At 41.5% G+C, this 19,042-nt stretch overlaps 1 long non-coding RNA gene across 1 annotated transcript; it reads right to left on the bottom strand.

The window, feature by feature from the left end:
• Positions 1–58: 58 nt before the first annotated feature.
• LOC120884197 (uncharacterized) lies at positions 59–18,012 on the bottom strand. Its single transcript, XR_005726495.2, has 5 exons — positions 17,801–18,012; positions 15,507–15,585; positions 4,431–4,485; positions 3,266–3,390; positions 59–772 (listed from the first exon to the last, which is right to left on the bottom strand). It is a non-coding gene; the product is annotated as an uncharacterized LOC120884197 (long non-coding RNA).
• Positions 18,013–19,042: the final 1,030 nt, after the last annotated feature.

The raw sequence follows: 19,042 nt of genomic DNA, 5'->3' as shown, positions 1-19,042 counted from the left end.
AGAAATCTTTGGTTTTCTGAATTCCTTGTAATGAATCTCTAGTCTCAAATCCCAGCAGTGGATTTCCATTTTTATTACTTTTTATAATACTTTAATTATACAAGAAATACATAAGAATAGGATTCAAAAAAGATCTGTCAAGTATAAAAGGACTGCCAACTAGGATGGTAGCCTCCTTCCTTATTTGGAACAGATGAGATCTTAACTTATTATTGGCAGGTGTCCCCCCTCTTAAGGACATGAGGGACACAGTTTCTAATAGGAGTAACATGTCCTTATGAGGGAAAATGGGCTGTAGTTTGCAGCCTGCCACCAGTTGGTGAGGGGAGCTTTTCATTTCTCCATGCCTGGGTCATCGCGACAGCTGAGAGTTTTAATAAAGCAAGTGTGCCTCAGAATGGGGGATGAGCAACCACCCAGAGCACAGAGGTCTATTTACACCACTCCCAATAATCCCACTGCTAAAAAGAGCTGAAGCACAGAGGTGCCTTGGTGATCTGGTTGCCTTCAGCTATGCCGAGACATTCCTGAGGCTCTCATTCCGGAGGCTCTCATTCTGGAGCCAAGGACTGAAGACGGCTCCGATTATTTTTATCTAAGATGTTGCATGCTTTCCATGACAGCAGGGAACAAGAAGCTTCTACTCTTGGGCATTTTAGAGCTTACTCCATGTTATAGCGATGAGATGTGGCCTTCCTTCAGGAGTCCTGAGGCGATTAGGAGAGCAGGTGATGTTTGCCTAGGTCATCCTCATGGAGAACCCTGACACCACCTTATGGAGAAAAGAGGAAACTTAAATTAAAAATATTAAAAAATAGAGCATTATCATCACATAGGCTTCCCCAGTGACTCAGGGATACAAAGACAAGTGAAATAGAACCTCAGAGCTTAAGAACAGTAAAGGGAATATAAGCACTCAAATAATAAGAAGAAAAAATAACTAACCATAGAGGTAGTGGGTAATTGAGGAAGGTGACAGGGTAAAAAAGTCTTATAGTCAAAAAACAAAGCAACAGTCAATGGTTTTAGCAAGGAGCACAGTGTTGTGTATATAGCATGCTCAACACATACTTGAATCAAATTCCTAGTAGTGAGAATACAAGGGAGGGAGATGTGTTGCTCTTGAAGAAAACAATTTCTCTCTTTTTTTTCTATATCAACGATCTGCCTCCACATATCAGTAACAAAGAGAGAATAATAACCAGAAGTCCAGAGGGTTTTTTGTTTTTACAAATATGGGAACAATGCTATCCATGAATTTTTATTATTATTATTATTATTTTGGTTTTCTGAAAGAACAAGGATAGGCATGGCTATTTGCAATTCACACAGGCTCATAACCCTAAAGTGAGGATCAGGTATCTGAGAGAGGCCCAGGGGGGTAAGGCGCTGCAGTGTGAAGGCAAGAGATCCTCAGTGCCTAAGGCCAGGGTCAGAGCCACCATCCCTCCAAGTTTTGCTACCGGAAGTTTCAGGCATGTGTCTCCTTACACTGGTCTTTCTGAATCTGTTATTTACCAACTTTTTACTATGTGCCCAAAATCATGAATAGAAGCAGAAATCCTCAAGCTAGACCAGGAAAAGCGGGAGGGGATGAAGTTCATGTTTCAAAGTCTCAAGGCTCAGAGAAGAGGGATGGGGGTGGAGGGACACACATTTCCAAATATGGCCCAGTCTCAGCCCTGGGTGAGATGAGCATCCACAGCAGCTGTGCCTATTTTGGGGCCTGGGGTCTCTGTCCCAAGAGCAGCAGGTGTCAAGACCTGACGGACAGGGCATCCCGGCATCATTCCCAGGGGCAAAAGCCAGCTTTTCAATTAATTGTCTTCAGCTAGAAATATCAATTGTCCTTGTTTTCTGTTTCCTAGGGACCCACCGGCTTTGGCTATTCAAGCCTGCCTCATCTCACAGGTGTGCTCAGGGCAATTTGCAGGTTTTGGAGAAGAGGGTAGGTTTAGGACATGCATCCCTTTCTGAACTGGTAAGGAGGGAAGGAAATATTCTCTCACAATCCCACCCTGATGCAAAAAGCCCACAGAAGAGAGAAGTTAACGGGGCAGACAGGTTGACTGCCTTTGCTACCATCCTAAGATTTAGTGTTCTGGGCTCCTGACCATTCTGATGAAGGAGCAAAAGGACATCCAGTCACGGAGAACTGGCATTCGAGCTGCCAGGCAGTTTCAGACATTCTTCTGAACACTAGTATAATAACTACCAACATGCCAGGAACAGCAAATGTTGTAAGCCTCCAGATACCTCATTCCTTGTTGAAAAGTAGATTAAAAAACCATGAATTTTCACCTTTTAAAATGATTTGCTTTCAGTCCCAGAGTAAACCCCAATCATAACAGGGTCTTATGTGTAGTGAGCAATCCATAAATACACACTGATTAGATCTGATGTGGCCATCACTGACCTGCCATTGGCAAGAGGACACAGCCCCGTGGAACTCGTTCTCATCTTTTGAGAGGTTCCATAGACATCACAGAATAAAGCCGCTCCCTTAGGGATGGATGATCAGCATTTCAGCTGTGACCTCACTAAGTCCTGTTACAATAGGGTGTTTCTTCCCCGCACTTCCTCTGTGCCCACCTTAGAGATGGTCTCAGAGGGGCAGTGCCTGCTAGGCGGTCTCTAAACCTAGCTTGGGTGCTGTCAGCAATGAGACTCCAACCTCTGTAGGTCTCTTCTCTTCTATTCCCAGAATAGCTCCCCAAACTGAGATTCAAATTTCTGACTCTGAGCTGGAGACATTTCTGCTGCCTGATCAGCTGGTGCTGAGCAGGGCTCCTGGTCACTGGACCTGGTTCCCTCCCCTCCTTCCTTCAAATTCTGTCTTGTCTTGTAATCCCGAGAAATCCATGGTCTTAGTTTCATTGTCTGAAATACAGGATAAGAGATGAACATAGGCTTTTTTTGTGGCTTTGACATTTATGTAAGAAAACATTAATAGTAGTCCTATGGTTTAAATCATTTGAGCTCCTGAGATAAAAAGACCGCTTGAATACTAATCATTATTCTAAAAGAAAGGAAGAAGCAATTCTGACAGGTCTCTCACTGCATTTAATGGCTCCTCTGAAATCTGATTTGGATTTTAAAGGCTGGTGATATGAAGATCTGGCGATCTCAGGTGCACATGATTCACAAGCTATTTAGTCCCAAAGAGCAGGCAGGTGCTCCTTGGCTTACAATGCAGTTCTATCCTAGGAAACCCATCAGAAGTTGAAAACATCAGTGGAAAATGCATTGAATCCACCTAACCTACCAATCATCCTAGCTTAGTCACACAGCACACTGGAATGTTGGTTGTTTTCCCTGTGGTCACAGGGCGGACTGGGAGCCCCGGATTGCGCCACCGTGCAGTAACAGCAGAGGATGTGCAGCCTATAACTGTTGGGAAAAAGGTACAAATTCAAAATTCAAAATACAATATCTGCTGAATTCATATTGCTTTCCCACCACTATAAATGGAACCATCATTGTAAAGCAGAAAGGACCGCGTGAGATCAGGAATCACAGAGCAAGAATGAGGCACCAAAAGAAGGTTTATTGGGGGACACTCCCCCGGAGGTTCAGGGGTCTGCGAAAGGGTGAGGGCCAGGGAAGTCACTGGCGGGAAAGGCAAGAACAATACTAATAATGGAAACTGTAGGGAAGAGGGACTAGGCCATCTAAACTGCAGCTACGACAGCAGGTCGGCAGAGTGGCGTTTAGGAGGATCATGTCTGTTGTGGGGTAGTCAGGGCTGACTGAGTTCACAGGGCGATTGCTTCAGCCAGCAGGAACCCATGGTGGTTGGGGTCGATTGCCATGTCAGCTTCCAGTTGGCCATTTTGGGTTGCCTCAGCCAGGTGGAAAGTCCCCACAGCCACCATGAAACCAGAGAGTGAAGGGAGGCCTGCTGACCTAACAATCATAAGTTGGGCACCCTCTGTACTGAGTTCAAGGAGAATGATGTCACCACTGAGTCCAAATTAATTGACACAAGTGAATTCTCCTTAGGCCTATGTGAAACATGATTCTGACCTGACACTCCTCTGACCAGACACTATCAGGGGCCCCTCAGCCTATCAGTTGAGTACATTCTTCTTAGACTGATCCCACACATACCTGCCAGCATGGCTCTCTTTTGTTACCCATCAGGTTGCTTCTACTTGTTGAAATCTTGGCCACTTCAGGTTCTCTTGGTCCTCACCACCCATAGGGGTCATGCTCCAATCTTTATGTACTTTCTAAATTACCTCTGCTCTTCCTGAGTATCAGTTGTGACTTATTGTCTTACCTTGATAACCTAGTTCCTACCCCAATACCTTGCATTTCCAAAATAACACACACACACACACACACACACACACACACACACACATCTTAAATAGTGAAAAAACACTGGATTAGGAGAAAGAAAATCTGGGTTTCAGTCTTAACTTTACCTCGTTTCTTTCATAATCCTGAACAGCTCACTCTCTAGGTTTTTGAGTTTCTTACCTAAAAAAGGAAAGGTCTGCATTATCACAAGGATTCCTAGACTGAGCTGGGCACTGATATTTTTAAAAATACAAAATTTAAGGTTCTACCCTCAGAGACTGACTGGATTAAAGACTGGGAATCTGCATTTTAAAGACTCCCTGGCAATTTTAACAATCTGCTTAAAGATAAACTCTTAGAAGAGTTGTTTTAAAAAGCAGATTCCTAGGTCCCAAGCCAGATCTACTAGGTGGGAACTTCCAAGGCAGAGACATGGTAACTTGCACAGTTAACAAGAACCCCAGATGACTTTATCATAAAGTGGATCTGGGAAACACAGGCCCAGATCTGTGCTGCACAAAGAAGCCTAAAGACCAATAGTATTGCATCCACCTGGGGATTTGTTAGAAATGCCAAACCTCAGGCTCTCCTGGGCTACTGAATCAGAATCTAATTCTAGCTCTTGCTGGACTTAGCAAGAGTTTCTGGTGATTGGCAGCACAATAGAATTAGAGAAGCATAGCACTCTTGTCTGTTAGCATGCTTCAGAGTCCTCTGGAGGGCTTGCTAATGGACAGCCACACCATTGATTCCCTACCCTCTAGTCTCTGATTCTTCGGTATGGGTGGGGCTTGGTGACATGCTGCTGCTGGTCCAGGGAACACATTTTGAGAACCATGCCCTGGAGTGTTTCTCAAAATTTTATTTTCAAGAGTGAAACTCTCTATTGATTCATTTTTGTTTGTTTGTTTGTTTGTTTTATTGATCTCTCAGGCACTGGCAAAATCCTATGCACTCACCCTAAGTGTGTAAGATTCTATGAATTAACTATGTGTATAACTATTTAAATGCCAAGTTTTGGGCACAATGGAATTTGTTGTAAAAGTTTCAAGAAAGTCACCACATGGGAATGGATATAGTGTGTGGTCATCCACACAGAGAAATCCTTTCCTCTTTCCCCTCCCTCTGTTTGGAGTGGTGGGAGATGCTGCTCTTTGGATTGCTGCTTGAAAAGCTACATGAATTCCCCATGGGAGTATGCTTTGTTACTCTCAGAAACTGATTTTCTCACTCTTGTCCCCAGAACTGAAACTTGGACACCGGAATTTGAAGGGTAGGGTCATGTAGAAGGTGAGTGACCACTTCAAGGTCACTTCATCTGTTGCTGTGCTAATGATGAGTTCTGCTTCCTCACATGTTGAAGTTTGAGCGTTAGAGAAGCACACCAAGGCAAGCTTATGAAGCAGGGTTTATTTTAACAGGGGTAACACACACAAAAAAAACCTTCTCCTGAGAGGGAGAAGGGGGCCATAGCTGGTATCCTGGTATCCCAAGAAGCCAGGAGTTCTGCCCTTTTTATACGTCCTAGGCTTCCTTTATTCTCCTGTCCTCTTCCCTTATCTTTCTCCTTCCTGCTTATGGGACTAGGAATTTGACTAGACCTAGGAAATGCTCCGTGGGATGGCCAAAAGGTGAGAAACAGGCTGAAGGGGGAGAGGCAGGATAGAGCAGCTCAGGACACATTAATTAACAACATAGGGAGGAGCAATTCCTGCAACAGGTTACCTTAGCAACAGGTTGGAGCAGGGGGAGGTTCTTGATTAGGGCTCTGAAGGAATTAACATTTTAATCCCTCAGGGGGCAGTCTCCAACTTCCAGGGACTCACTCAAAATTGGCCTCCTTGATTGACCTGACTCGATTTACCTATCTATATTGCCTGCCTAATTGTGGCTTCACTAGGACCACAGAACTAGTGCTTGCCCTGGGAGACCCAGTGCGCTCACTTTCCTACTTCCTGCCCCCTTTGTTTACACGGTCTCCCAGCTGTCCCATTTCAACCACCATCAGTGCAAGCTCCCAAGTGGTGCCTTCCACGCTCTCTTCTAGAAGGCTCTGTTGCTCGGCCTGACATCTTTCATTCCCTGACATCAGAGACCCCCACTAGGTGGCACTGCTGCTCTGCCAGCATCACAGTCCCCAGTGAATCTACATTACGTACACTCACAAGACTGGGATTCTAATTAGAATGAGATGAACTCCATGTTTGTATAAATAAGTCAAATTATACTCTATTGTCATGTACTACTAAAAAGAACAAAAAGTAAAATTAAAAAAAGATCCTTATGTGACAGAGCTGACTATGGCTCTGGCAGTGTGGGTGAAGAGCAGAACGCTCCCCTAAATTCTTTGTCTACTTCTGTTAGAGAAGTTCAGAATGGTGCTGTGCCATATTGGAGTCAAAGAAAAAGAAAGTTGGTAGCACCAACTCTAATTTAAAATTTTGTTCTTAATGGATTTTTTTGCATTAAGTTTGATTTTATTATTTTTATTTATTATTTATTATGTATTTGTTTATTAGATGCATATCCATATACACATATAATAAACATAAGCATGTTGTAGTAAACATAAATATACATATGCATATATATATATTTTGGGAAGGATACTGGGTATAGAACCCAGGATTTCACACATGCTAGACAAGTCACTGAGCTCTCTACAGTTTCTTAAATTTGATTTTTTTTTTAAATTTGCAATACATTATGATTCATCTGAGTTTTCTGGATCACCCTCTTAGCTTTTACACTGTGGGGGTGGGGAGCTACTTGCCTCCCCCTCATTTGGAGTTGAGCCACAGTAGTGTGATTTGTGCCCCAGTGTCAACAAGCATTATGGTGATGGCTGTTCTTGATGCTGTTGGATGGTTCTTTTATTTTTTGAGGTTGAGACACTGAGCTGGGGCAACTTTTAGGGCAGAAACTGTTTCTGGGGACAGAAGCTTTGGGCAGGATCAGTTTGCTCTCACTGGCAGGTACCCAAGTCACTTCAGGAGGCCACTCATCCTCCCTATGAATCCACTTCTTCCAGCCAATATCCCTGAATAGTCCTGGGTCCCAGAGTGCTACCATGGGTCACATGATGAAGACCCTGCTAATGTGAGAGAAAGGTCTCCATCCCCTAAACCCAGCATATCATCTTGCCTTCTAGGGCATTCCCCTGCCCGGATGGATTTAATTCACCTCACAAAGGGGATATAATGCCTATCACTCCTTCACATGCTGTGTTTAAGCACCTGTATCGTCTCTTCTTCTTGCTTTGAGAGGGACCTTTTAGCTTTCTTTCCAGTAATAAACTAGTGCTCCTCTGTAGCTCTCTGTGGCACCTCTTTTGATGGTCCTACTTTCTTTCCTTTTTTTTTTTTTGCAGTGCTGAGGATAGAACACAGGGCCTCGTGCACACTAGGGAAACACACTACTATTGAGCTACACCCCTAGCTTCTGGTCCTACTTTCTTTATATGGGCCCAGGCTCCCTCTACAAAGTAAAGTGAAAGAAAAAGAATCAAAACAAGCTGCCCACTGAACCCATAAGCATGCCCTTACTCCCAACACAGGCTCAGAAACAACCTGAGGAGCTTTTAAAAATTTCAGTGATGCCCATAGCCCATATTCTGGCTCACACCTATGGTCCTAGCTACCAGGAAAGTGGAGGCAGAAGGATCACTTGAACTCAGGAGTTTGAGACCAGCCTGGGCAACAGAAGAAGACACTACCCTATCGTGTCTCAAAAAGAAAAAAAAAAAAATCTCAATACCCAGGACACACCCCAAATCAATTAAATCCGAATCTCTAGCAGGCAGTCCCCAGGCATCAGTAGTTGGTGACATCTCCAAACTTTCAAATGGAAACAGTTCCCAACCAGTGGGAGCCAGTGTACCCCAAACAGACCTGAGTTCTCCTGAGCAAAGGCTGTTACCTACAGGCATGTGTGGGCGCTGCTGCCTGTGGTAGGACAGCAGACTGAGGGACAACCAAACATCAGAGGCTTTTAGGCTTGAGAACTCAGTCTTTTACCCACTCCAGATTCTCCTGTATAAACCTGCCAGTGACCCCCCAGCTCAAGCCCTTCCCAGGATGTCCCACCTCCACAGGTCCACTATATTCACTAGTGGCCAAAAAGATGCTTTCATATGCCACTGAACTTGGCTCTGGACACTGGAGATACATGGGAAATAAAATTACCCTCTTGTCTCTTCAAGGGTCATCAGAGAGTCGCCATATTCCTAAGAAATTACGTTCATCTCTACCAACTGCTCCCTGTTCCTGAGTCTTGCCCCCGCTTCCTGGCTATCCTCTTATGGGTGGGTTACAGTGGCAACATCCTTCCATCATCATTAAGCTCAGGTTCTAAGAATTTTATCTATTTTTTTAAATTATAGAAGTATTTTCATAAAAATGCATTTATAAGACATAAAATAGAAATGCCCCTGCCTAGTCCATTCTCCTCTCACTTCCAGTCTCTGGGGCAGGGAAGGGTGGGGAGATACCATCCTTAACAGGTTACCAACACCCAGAACTGAATGTCATGTTTTCAGAGTGAGACATCCTCTCTGAGCTTCAGTTTCCTCATATGTAACATGTGAATAGTTACTGTACCTACCTCAACGGATTACTTGTATGACACAAAGAGCCTGGTATGGTATTGTTGGATAGTAATGGTAGTTCCCAAAGCTAACTCAATTATCTCAGACAGTTGCTGAAGCCAGATAGATATGAAGTACTCTGGCCTGGCCTGCTAGTTATACTCACATCACAGTAGGACTGGGTTCATGTGGGTTAATAAACTCAGCCTGAAGCCCCAGGGCTAATGGTATCTGCTAGTAAGCACTAAATCAAAAGCTTCCAATCCTTTTTAAATCAAGTTGTATTTGATGGAAACTGCCACAAGAGGGCAGTGCTGGGCCACTTAAGAAGGGGATGACATCATGGTTGGATAAATGTAGGTCCATCCAGCGGAGTTGCCATGGTGGAGGCAGCTTCAATACTACACACCTCGGCTGTAACCTGGAGTGTCCTGCCTGCTAGTCTACCTAGGTATCAGTTCAACAGAACCCCCAGGTGTCAGGCTATGTAGAGGCAAATGCATCCAAACTCTTTTCCACTGTCCTTCTCCAATCTAAGCCCACTTCATAATCATTAAGCTCAGGTTCTATTCTGATGTCCCACAACAGGTTCCCTGTGTAACTAACTATATTCCTCTCCAATTACTCATTTTCTAAAGAGGCACATGAGTCCTAAATGACATCATTTCCCACTAAGCCTACCTGAGAGTCCTTCTCAGCATCTCTACCAACTGCTCAGACTTGACATCAGAGATTTTGTATTCAGCAATATATGAGCACCTACTATGTACCAGGCACTGTTCTACTTGCCATCCCTTCCCTGGCCCAAAACAGGCCCCATAAAGGGTTGATGTCTGTCAGACAACTTTCTTGATTTCTCCAGAGTAAGAATTACTCAGAGCTGCAGCAAGGTGTCTATACTTTCGGGCTTCTCCTGACAACAAGCATAAAATGAAAAAGACTCCAAATCTCAAATTCCCACAGCATACTCTAGGCTGGACCCTACCACCTTCCCTTAGCCAAATTCAGAATGGTGATAACGCCCTCCCTGCCAATCTCACTCAAACTTTGAAGAGCCCCTATAACTGTGACAAGAACTTAGAACTCTGATGCTGCCCCAAATTAGACTCTTCCCCCTTAACTCCATTCCCTACCAAGGGGTAAAGAAAATACTCACGGAGATTTTACTTTCCACAACAGTATAGATGTCACATATCATCTCTCCCTGTCAGACATTCAAATGTTCTTGGACTTGGCAGCCACATGCACCATGGACTTAGGGGCTGCCTACATACCACCCTGTCTTGAGGTATTCACTTAAGACTGTTTTGATTATCTGTGCTTTTCAAGGTAATAAGGAAAACTGTTCCTGTATGCTTATGCAATTTTACAGAAAGGAAAGCTGATAGGGTCTTTCACATGAGGGCTACAGACTATTTTAAGAAAAGAGAGAGGAAGGATACAAGGAATCAAAGGTTTTAACACTGCTTAAACCAGAGAGATCATCAAATCCTTGTGGGGGATTTATTGCTAAGATGGAATTTAGCTGACTGAATGATACAAGATGCTCAAGATAGCAATAAAAGAAGGGAATATTTTGGCCTATTTAACCACTCCAAGATAAAAAAATAAGACACCAAATGTCCATCAATGAATGCATGGATAAAGAAAATGTGGTACCTACACACAATGGAGTTTTATTTGGCCATAAAGAAAAAGAAAATTATGGATCTTGCAGAAAAATAGGTGGAACCAGAGACCATCATGTTAAGTGAAATAAGTCAAACTCAGAAGCTTAAGTGTCATATGTTTTCTCTCATTTGCAGAATATAAAGAGGCAAAAGGAAAACAAAGGTGGGGGTGGATGTCCTAAAAATCAAAGGGAGATCACTAGAGGAAAGGGACAACCAAGAGGTGGGAGGTACGGAGGAAGGAGGGTAAATGCTGGGGAGTGACATTGTCCAAATTACATTGTTATACTGTGTGCATGTATGAGTATGCAACAACAAACCCCATCAATATGTTCAGCTATAATGAAATAAATAATAATAATGAGGAAATAAAAAAAGAGAGAAACCAAAAAAGTTCACAATGGAGTTACATTATGAGCCTGGGTCCAGAAAAGGCACGAGACCACAGGCCTCATCTAATTTATGTACTAATGGGCCCAGTATGCAAAGTAGAGAGACCAGATAGGACATGTTGACTAAAATAAGAGTTAAGTTTCACAAGAGAAGGTATTCAAGAAGTCACCTGATGGCCCCAGCAAAAAAGCCCTGACAAAGTCACATACAGCAAATGGGCCATAGAACCTAGAGGCAAATGGCACTGAGTCTAAATACTTCTTGAGATCATCGTGAGCATGGTATACTATCAATCATGTGCCTAAATCATCAAGAAAAGGTAAGTACACAGATTGTACTCTGCTTAAGAGAATAGAAGAAACAATAAGAGCAACAGCAACAACAACAAAAAAAAAACATGTTATATGACTCCACTTATGAAAAATATCTACAGTAGGCAAATCCACAGATAAAGAAAAATTGAGTGGGTGCCAGAAGGTGGGGGAAGTGGATAACGGGGGGTGACTGCTTCATTAGCATGGAGTTTGTTATAGAGGTATCAAAATGTTCCAGAATTAGATAGCAAATGATGGTTGCATGTTTCTGTGAATATACTAAAGATTACTGAATTTTTAATAGGTGAACATTATGGTGTGTAAAATATAGCTCAATAAAGCTCTAAACAAGAGGACAGGAAGGCATGTAATACAATTTAAAAATATTCCATTAGAAATTACTCCAAACCTCAACAGAGATTAGATTCATTTACCTAGAGAATTCACAGTTTAGAAAATTTCATTCTCAAGCCAGGCTGGAAAAATGAGGTGTTTCTATATAATCAACAGAGTTAAATTCAGTAAAGTAAAGAGATTAGAGAAAGAAAGTACAAAGCATACCCCCAATTCAGTAGAATCATAGATTCTCAGAGAAGGGACTCAGGGGATCATGTGACCATTCTGATATGATCTCTTATTTCATGGATGAAGAAGCAAGTCTGACAGCACAAAAGGCTTGGAACTGAAAATAAAGTCTCTTTCATCAGCCTCACTCCCTACATAGCTACTCTTCTTTAGTTTATTGTATCTTCTTCCATAAATAATGTTCTATTCACGTGCACACACACACATACACACACACACACACATACACACACACACTCTTCCCTACAGTCCAATTAGACTAAAATTGTAGGAGGAAAACTATAAATTAATTTTAAGGAATATTAATATAAAAGCATATACTGAGAGTTACTCTGGATTTTTTAAATGATAGAAACACTTCCTTGAATTTAAGCATTCTAGGAAATGTTGCCTTGACAAATTCATACCTGAAATCGGGAACTGGCCACCTATCAACATGTGGGTGACTCTGAATGACACTCATGCAACTCATGGTGTCCATGGCCTAAAAAGACACAGAAACACACACTGTCCCATTGGGACATGCCACTGCATGTCTCATACTTCCTTCTGCGCTAGACAACCACCATCTCCTAGGTAACACAAATATATTTCTGTTTCTCTGATCCTAGGGTTTTATTTATTTTTATTTAAGTGATACATAAAAACAAAAATCACACATATTAGTGGGGTACCACATGATGTTTCAATATATGTGTACATTAGTGATGTTTAAATCAGGTTAAACATGTTTATCTTCTCAGTCATCTATCATTTTGCATGGTAAGATCATTCACAACCTTTCTTGTAGCTTTTTGAGTACAGAATCATTATCTAGGATCATTCTACTATGAAATAGCACACCAGAATGTCTTGCTCTTGTCTGTGACTTAGTACCCATGGATCAACTTTTTCCCCTTCTTCCCTTCCCACTGCTCTCCTCAGCCTCTGGTAACCACCATTGTATTCTCAGCTCCTGTGAGAGCAACATTTTTAGATTCCACATGTAAGTGCAATCATGCAGTAATTGTCTTTCTGTGCCTGTCTTATTTCATTTAGCATAATGATCTCCGTGCTCTGATTCTAGGTTTGTGTGGACACTCTAATTTATACTATTGGGGATGGGAGACAGAGATGTCATTTAATGGGATTATGCCTATCACACAGGGATAGAGGCTTACATTTCCACGGGGAAAATGTAGCCTCGGCATGATGCACAGAGAATGTGGCTAAGAGGTGATGGTGCTATCAGGAAAATCACTATTGGCCACATTTTTGGGAAAAGGGCAACATAATCACAAGGTTCAGCATAAAGACTGACTTCCAATCAAATGTGAAGTACAATGTCGGTCTGGCAGGTAATCAGCAGTTTAACACAGAAACAGGGCCATTACTTTGAAATATGACATCAAAATAGGAGGAACACAGTCCAGGTCTCAAAGTCCCCTTGAAGACTCTCTACCCTCCAAAGTATTTTTAGTCATAGTAATTGTAGATGGTGAGCAGAACACAGCAGTCCTCAAAATAAGATGGCTCTCAAAAACATAAGGTCAGCAGATGCCATCTCCGTAAGTCAAGCCTGTAAGAAAGATGGGATTAGCTGTCTAGGGCACAGCTTTCCAGAAGTAACCCATCTTGCAGAGTGATTTGGAGTGACCTTACTGAGGAGATTAATGTGCTTCTCCCTGGTATGTCATTAGCAAGCAGCAAAACAATCTAACACTTAGGAAACCGTTTGTTGTAGTAACCAGGAGAGTAAACGACAGGGTGGTGGTCGCATGAATATTTGGAAAGGGAATGTTGGAAAATGAAAATCTATCAGTGTGTTGCCAGGAGGCCTAACAGGCATTCTGGATGAATGACCCTGACCCTTTACATAAAAATGGTCTTAAAGGAAGTCAAGCCTTCAGAGTTGGATGGAAATAGAACATAAGAACATCCAACATTTGTCCTATGCTCAAAGAGTGCTAGGTTTGGATGTGAAATGACCGCCCAAGGCTCTTCTCCAGCCTGTGCTGCTGTTAGGAGGCAGTGGAAGCTTTATGCGGTGAGGCCTAAGGGGAGGTCTTCCATACTGGGGGTATGACCTTGAAGGGGACAGTGGGACTCCTATACCTTCTTCTTCTACTCTCTTTCCCATCTTGGCCAGGAGGTGAGCAGTTTTGCTTTGCCATACACTCCCACCATGACATGCTGCCCCCTCCCCACTGCCAGAGGCCTAAAGCAATGGACCTTCCCTACCACAGATTAAAAGCTCCAAAACTGTGAGCCTAAATAAGGTGATTATCTTGGGTATTCGTTACAGTAACAGAAAGCTGAGTAATGCACCAAATGATACTCAGGTCTAATTTACCAGGGAGAGAATACTCTGGAATAGATTGGCTCTACTTCTTGGACCCTGAAGAGTTCTACTATGGCCCAATTTCTGACAACTTGATTAATCCTAGATGCCCTGCTTAAAACCAGGTTGTGGAACTTCACTCTGTCATCCTTTCATCCAGTATTCATTGAGCATCTACTGTATATCAAGCACTGTGGTAGGAACTGGTACAACCCAAACACAGCGGAGGGAGCTTCCAGGCCTGTGTTGACTCGGGACTGGAAAGTGGGTGAAAATCACAGTTGCTTCTAAAAAGAACAAGGAGCCTCCTCCATCATTACAGGATCTGTATTTACTCTGTATTTATAGTCTATTCATGAAATCAGAAGATCAATTATCTTATAACTTTAGAATTAGTTTAGTGAGAGAAGATCCCAGGTATCATTATTTTTTACGCCTGTCTTGGTGATTCAAAAATGAAAACAGGGCTGAAAATCCTTGATCTGGTTTAACCATTGGGCTTTCTAGGTAGGTGAACTGAGAGCAGAAAGAATGTGCCTCAAGTGACATTTCCTATGTGTAACGCTCACATAAATTCAGGGATTTATAGCACTCTAAGGCAGACCACAATTTGTTTTAGGCAATTTCTCCTGAATCTAGTTATTGTCTTTGATTGTTGTATTTACCATAGCCATATGCACCTCTACATACTAATTTTTTAAAAGAATGATTTTTTTTAACTTAATAGTATTTAAGCAATATCGCTGGCAGTAAAAGCTGCAAAACACACTGTAAAATTAATAACTATTAAAATGCAATGGACTGAGCAGGAGGCCATCTTAATTTGGTTGCATGTCACAGCTTACGCATAAATAACATTTTGGGACACGGGGGTAGGGGACTGCAGTATTGGGAGCACTGGGAAGCCTTGGAAAGTCTAGGCAGGTTGTAGACTTTTACCAGGAGTTCCCCACAGAAGGGGCTGAAGAAACTATAGGTGACCACAGGTACTGGACAGCAACTGACCCTCCTGGAGTCTGTCAGTCCTTGGTGGCATTCAAATGAATATGGGTTGATGATGAGGTAGGAGGAGTTAACAATGGGAAGATTTATTTTACCTCTTTTGGAAAGGCCACGGGTCACCCTGTAGCAACAAACGATTAAAATGAAGTTGCCTATACATCATCTGAAGTCTGCTGATGCAGACATGCTGAAATTGATTTAGAAGGAAGAAAAAATATGATGACAGCAAGCTCATAAAGTAATATCCCAGAGATGCAGCTTAGATTAGATGCCATCTTTGAGCCTTTTGGGTTCATAAAGATTCAGGATTTTTAATTTATCATTCTACTTACCAAGACTTATTTTCTTTTTTGAATAAGCTCATTAATCTTGCCATCTTGTTTAATATGTTCTGAGTTGATGTGTGATATTCTGAAAGGAGAGGGGGAAAAATGACTTATTCACCAGTCTCCCCTTCAGTTCTGTTTCAGGATGAGTCAGTTTTTAGATTTTTGACCAACAAATCTTAATAATCAGGGTTTTGATGAAGAGGTTTCCAATTTTTCAAATTTGGGATTAAAAAAAAAAAGTGTTGAAAGGAATTGGAGAACCCATCATCCAGTAAAGAGAGATGACCTGGAATCCTGGGACAAAACCTAAGACTTTGTCCATTTCTCTCTTTCTCTTTCATTCTATTTTTAAGAGGTTTTCCAGTGGACTCAGTAATCCCACTCCTAGGAAAATCCTTTGGATGGATTCTTATTCAAGTGCACAAAAAGACATGAATTTGGATGTTCAATGCAGCAACAACTTTCACAATAGAGAAAAATTAGAATTGTCTTAAATAATGGAATGCTATGCAGCAATGAAAACAAAGGAATTAGAGCTATGTGTATCTCAAAAAAGATAAGAGTTAATTGGAAAACCACAAAACACTGGACCAGGAAGATACTCACCAACTTCAGGATAACGGTTACCACTAGGATGAAGGCAATTATTTGCAATAATTTTTAAACAGCTGAAGGAACTATGAAAACAAAATGACTGTTAAACTTAGATGGTAATGGATATTTATTAAATTATTCTCTAGACTGGGCATGGTAGCACATGCTCATAATCCTAGTGACTTGGGAACTGAGGCTGGAGGATCACATAAGTTCAAGGCAACTTAATGAGACTCTGTCTCAAAATTTAAAAAAATTGTTTTCCAAAACTTTTCTGTCAGCTTAAGAATTCATAGTTGACAAACAAATTATTTAAGCTATTAAAGTTCTACATAAGATGTGTGTTTATAAATTTATTGGGTGGAAATAGTCATTTGTGACAGAAAGGCCTATGTTTTTCATTCTGGGGAACAAACCCCAAAGTCACCTTCTGTCATATAAGGTGACACACATAAAATTGGCAGAGAAGATCTGCTGAAGAAATAAACTTCAACTTAAAAAATGTATACAGTTAAAAAATAGTGAGTTAAAAGTGTTTCACTTATTTGAATTTGGTGTCAACATGCCTTATATACAAACAGAGATATGAAAAATTATGGTATATATGTGCATTAAGAGTTGTAATGGGGCTGGGGTTGTGGCTCAGCAGTAGAGCACTTTCCTCGTACGTGCAAGACCCTGGGTTCGATCCTCAGCACCACGTAAAAATAAATAAATGAAATAAAGGTATTGTGTCCAAATACAACTAAAAAAAATATAAAAAAAGAGTTGTAATGCAAAAAAAAGAGTACATGTATAATGGCATAATTTGGTGTGAACATACTTTATACAGAGATACGAAAAATTGTGTTGTATGTGTAATAAGGATGGTAATGCATTCCACTGTTGTCGTGTATTTAAAAAATAAATTTTAAAAAGCGTTTCACTTAATGAAGTAGCTTTGCTTTTAAAAAACAAATGGTAGAAGATGATGATTTACTTTTTGATTGTTTCTTAAATTTACTTTAAGAATGACAAAAATAATAAACAATCATTTTAACAAGTCAAGCAATAAAGAGATAGTTTAAAAAGTTGATAATCTTCTGTCTGTCTGTCTTTCTAATTCCATCCCCAACCCTTTAAATTATCCAAGGTTAACAATTAGGTATTTGGTCTTCTATAATATACTCTATAAATATTTTAAAAATTGTTTTCACAATTTTTTAAGCTGATTCATTTTTTTGTGATCAAAATTATTTATTTTTGTTATTGCCAAGTCAATCCATAGTCATTTTAGAAAAATATGCAAATTTCAGATGAGCAAAAACAAGATAAAATAAAAACAATGGGCATGAATTTTTTTTTTTAATTCATAAACTTAATAATACTTAAGTCCCAAATCAAAAATGTAGGACAAACTCCACTTATAGTACACAAGTGGCTATCTTCATTGACAACAGTTACTTTTCATCAGAGGTGGGCAAATTTTGGTGGGTATATCACTCTGAGGTTCAAAGTAGGGAGCCACCCTGTCTCCCCAGAGTACAGCAGGGTATGGTCAGAGACAGTTCTACTCCCTGTCACCAGGCTGCTGGCTCATCACTCCTCAACCCTCCTGTCACGTCTCCATCCTGTCCTTTCTCCTCTGTCCTTCCCTTCTCCACCTCCCTCACCCCACTCCTTCCCCTTCTCCAACTGGCCAAAGAAGTGTCCATGTCACTCACCTCTTGGGTAACTGGAGCCCTTCAGCTGTTTGGGTCCTTGTTTGGAAGGGCATTTCAGCATTGCCCTGGGCTCTCAGGACTGCCAACTTCCCAGAAGGCTTCATCTGTCAAAGTAGGAGGGTGACTTAGAATTCCTTACAAGAACTTTACAACAGCAATTAAAATAATGTATCTTAGTTGCTAGAGAAAAACAAAACAACAACAACAACAAAAAAAAAAAAAAAAAAAAAAAAACCAGTTTCTCCAGAAGAGCCCCAGTCCTCTATTTTCCCTCTATTGCAGTTTGCGTGGGGGGGAATCCCTGGAAGACATGCAGGAGAAAAGCTATAAGGAAAAGATTCAAAGGTAGCATCCCATCTCTCCAGGAAGAGGAAGGCCCAGAGACAGATACACAGGTGGTAGAAGCAGATTTAGGGAACAGAAGAAGAATCTGGACATTTTATGCAGAAACTATCACTAACTTTCACCTTTAAAGACTTCAGAGACTGGGGGTGGAGTTGCCTGGGTGAGTGGATGGTCCTTTCTTTTCTCTCTCTTTCTTTCCTCCCTCCAAGACTCAACTTCTTTCTTTTATATGTGTACCCAATCTTAAACACACTTCTCCAAAGAACACATTCATTTGAAAATAGATTAGCATTGCTAGCTTTGCCTCAAATCATGTGGATGTGCTTTCCCCGGGGACATTTGCTGGTGTAAAAAATCACAACTCTCAAGAAATGTATATAACCAAGTGTGAACAATAATGTGAAGCATGGACTTGGGGTGATAGGATATGCCAGTGTGGGTTGATGATGACAAATATACCACTCTGATGCAGGAGGTTGATGGTGGGGGAGGCTATAAGTGGGTGAGGAGGGATATGGGCTATCTCTGTACTTGCCACTCAGTTTTGCTGTGAACCTAAAATTGTTCTTTAAAAAAAAAAAAAAAAAAGCACAGTGTATTAAGACTTTTTTTTTCAAGTCAATCACTCCCAGGAGGCAGAAATCACACCATACTCACTTGTACAACATAGCTGTTAAGCAAAGGCAATCACAATAAAGATTCAAGGACTTTTAAGACAGTCCCCAGGGTCTAATATCAGCAGACACCTAGTCTTCATGTGGGGACAAGGAGCCTTGGATGGGGTCCGTAGTCCCTTGCCTGCTGCCAGGATCTTTGGCATTATCATTTTACACAGGGAGATGCAAGAATGTCTTCATAATCCAAAGCTTGGGCTCCTCCTCCTTGATCCCCACGGGG

The sequence above is a fragment of the Ictidomys tridecemlineatus genome, chromosome 3 (assembly GCF_052094955.1).
Source record: "Ictidomys tridecemlineatus isolate mIctTri1 chromosome 3, mIctTri1.hap1, whole genome shotgun sequence".
NCBI classification, from domain to species: Eukaryota; Metazoa; Chordata; class Mammalia; order Rodentia; family Sciuridae; genus Ictidomys; species Ictidomys tridecemlineatus.
This window is presented reverse-complemented; position numbering and strand designations above follow the sequence as displayed.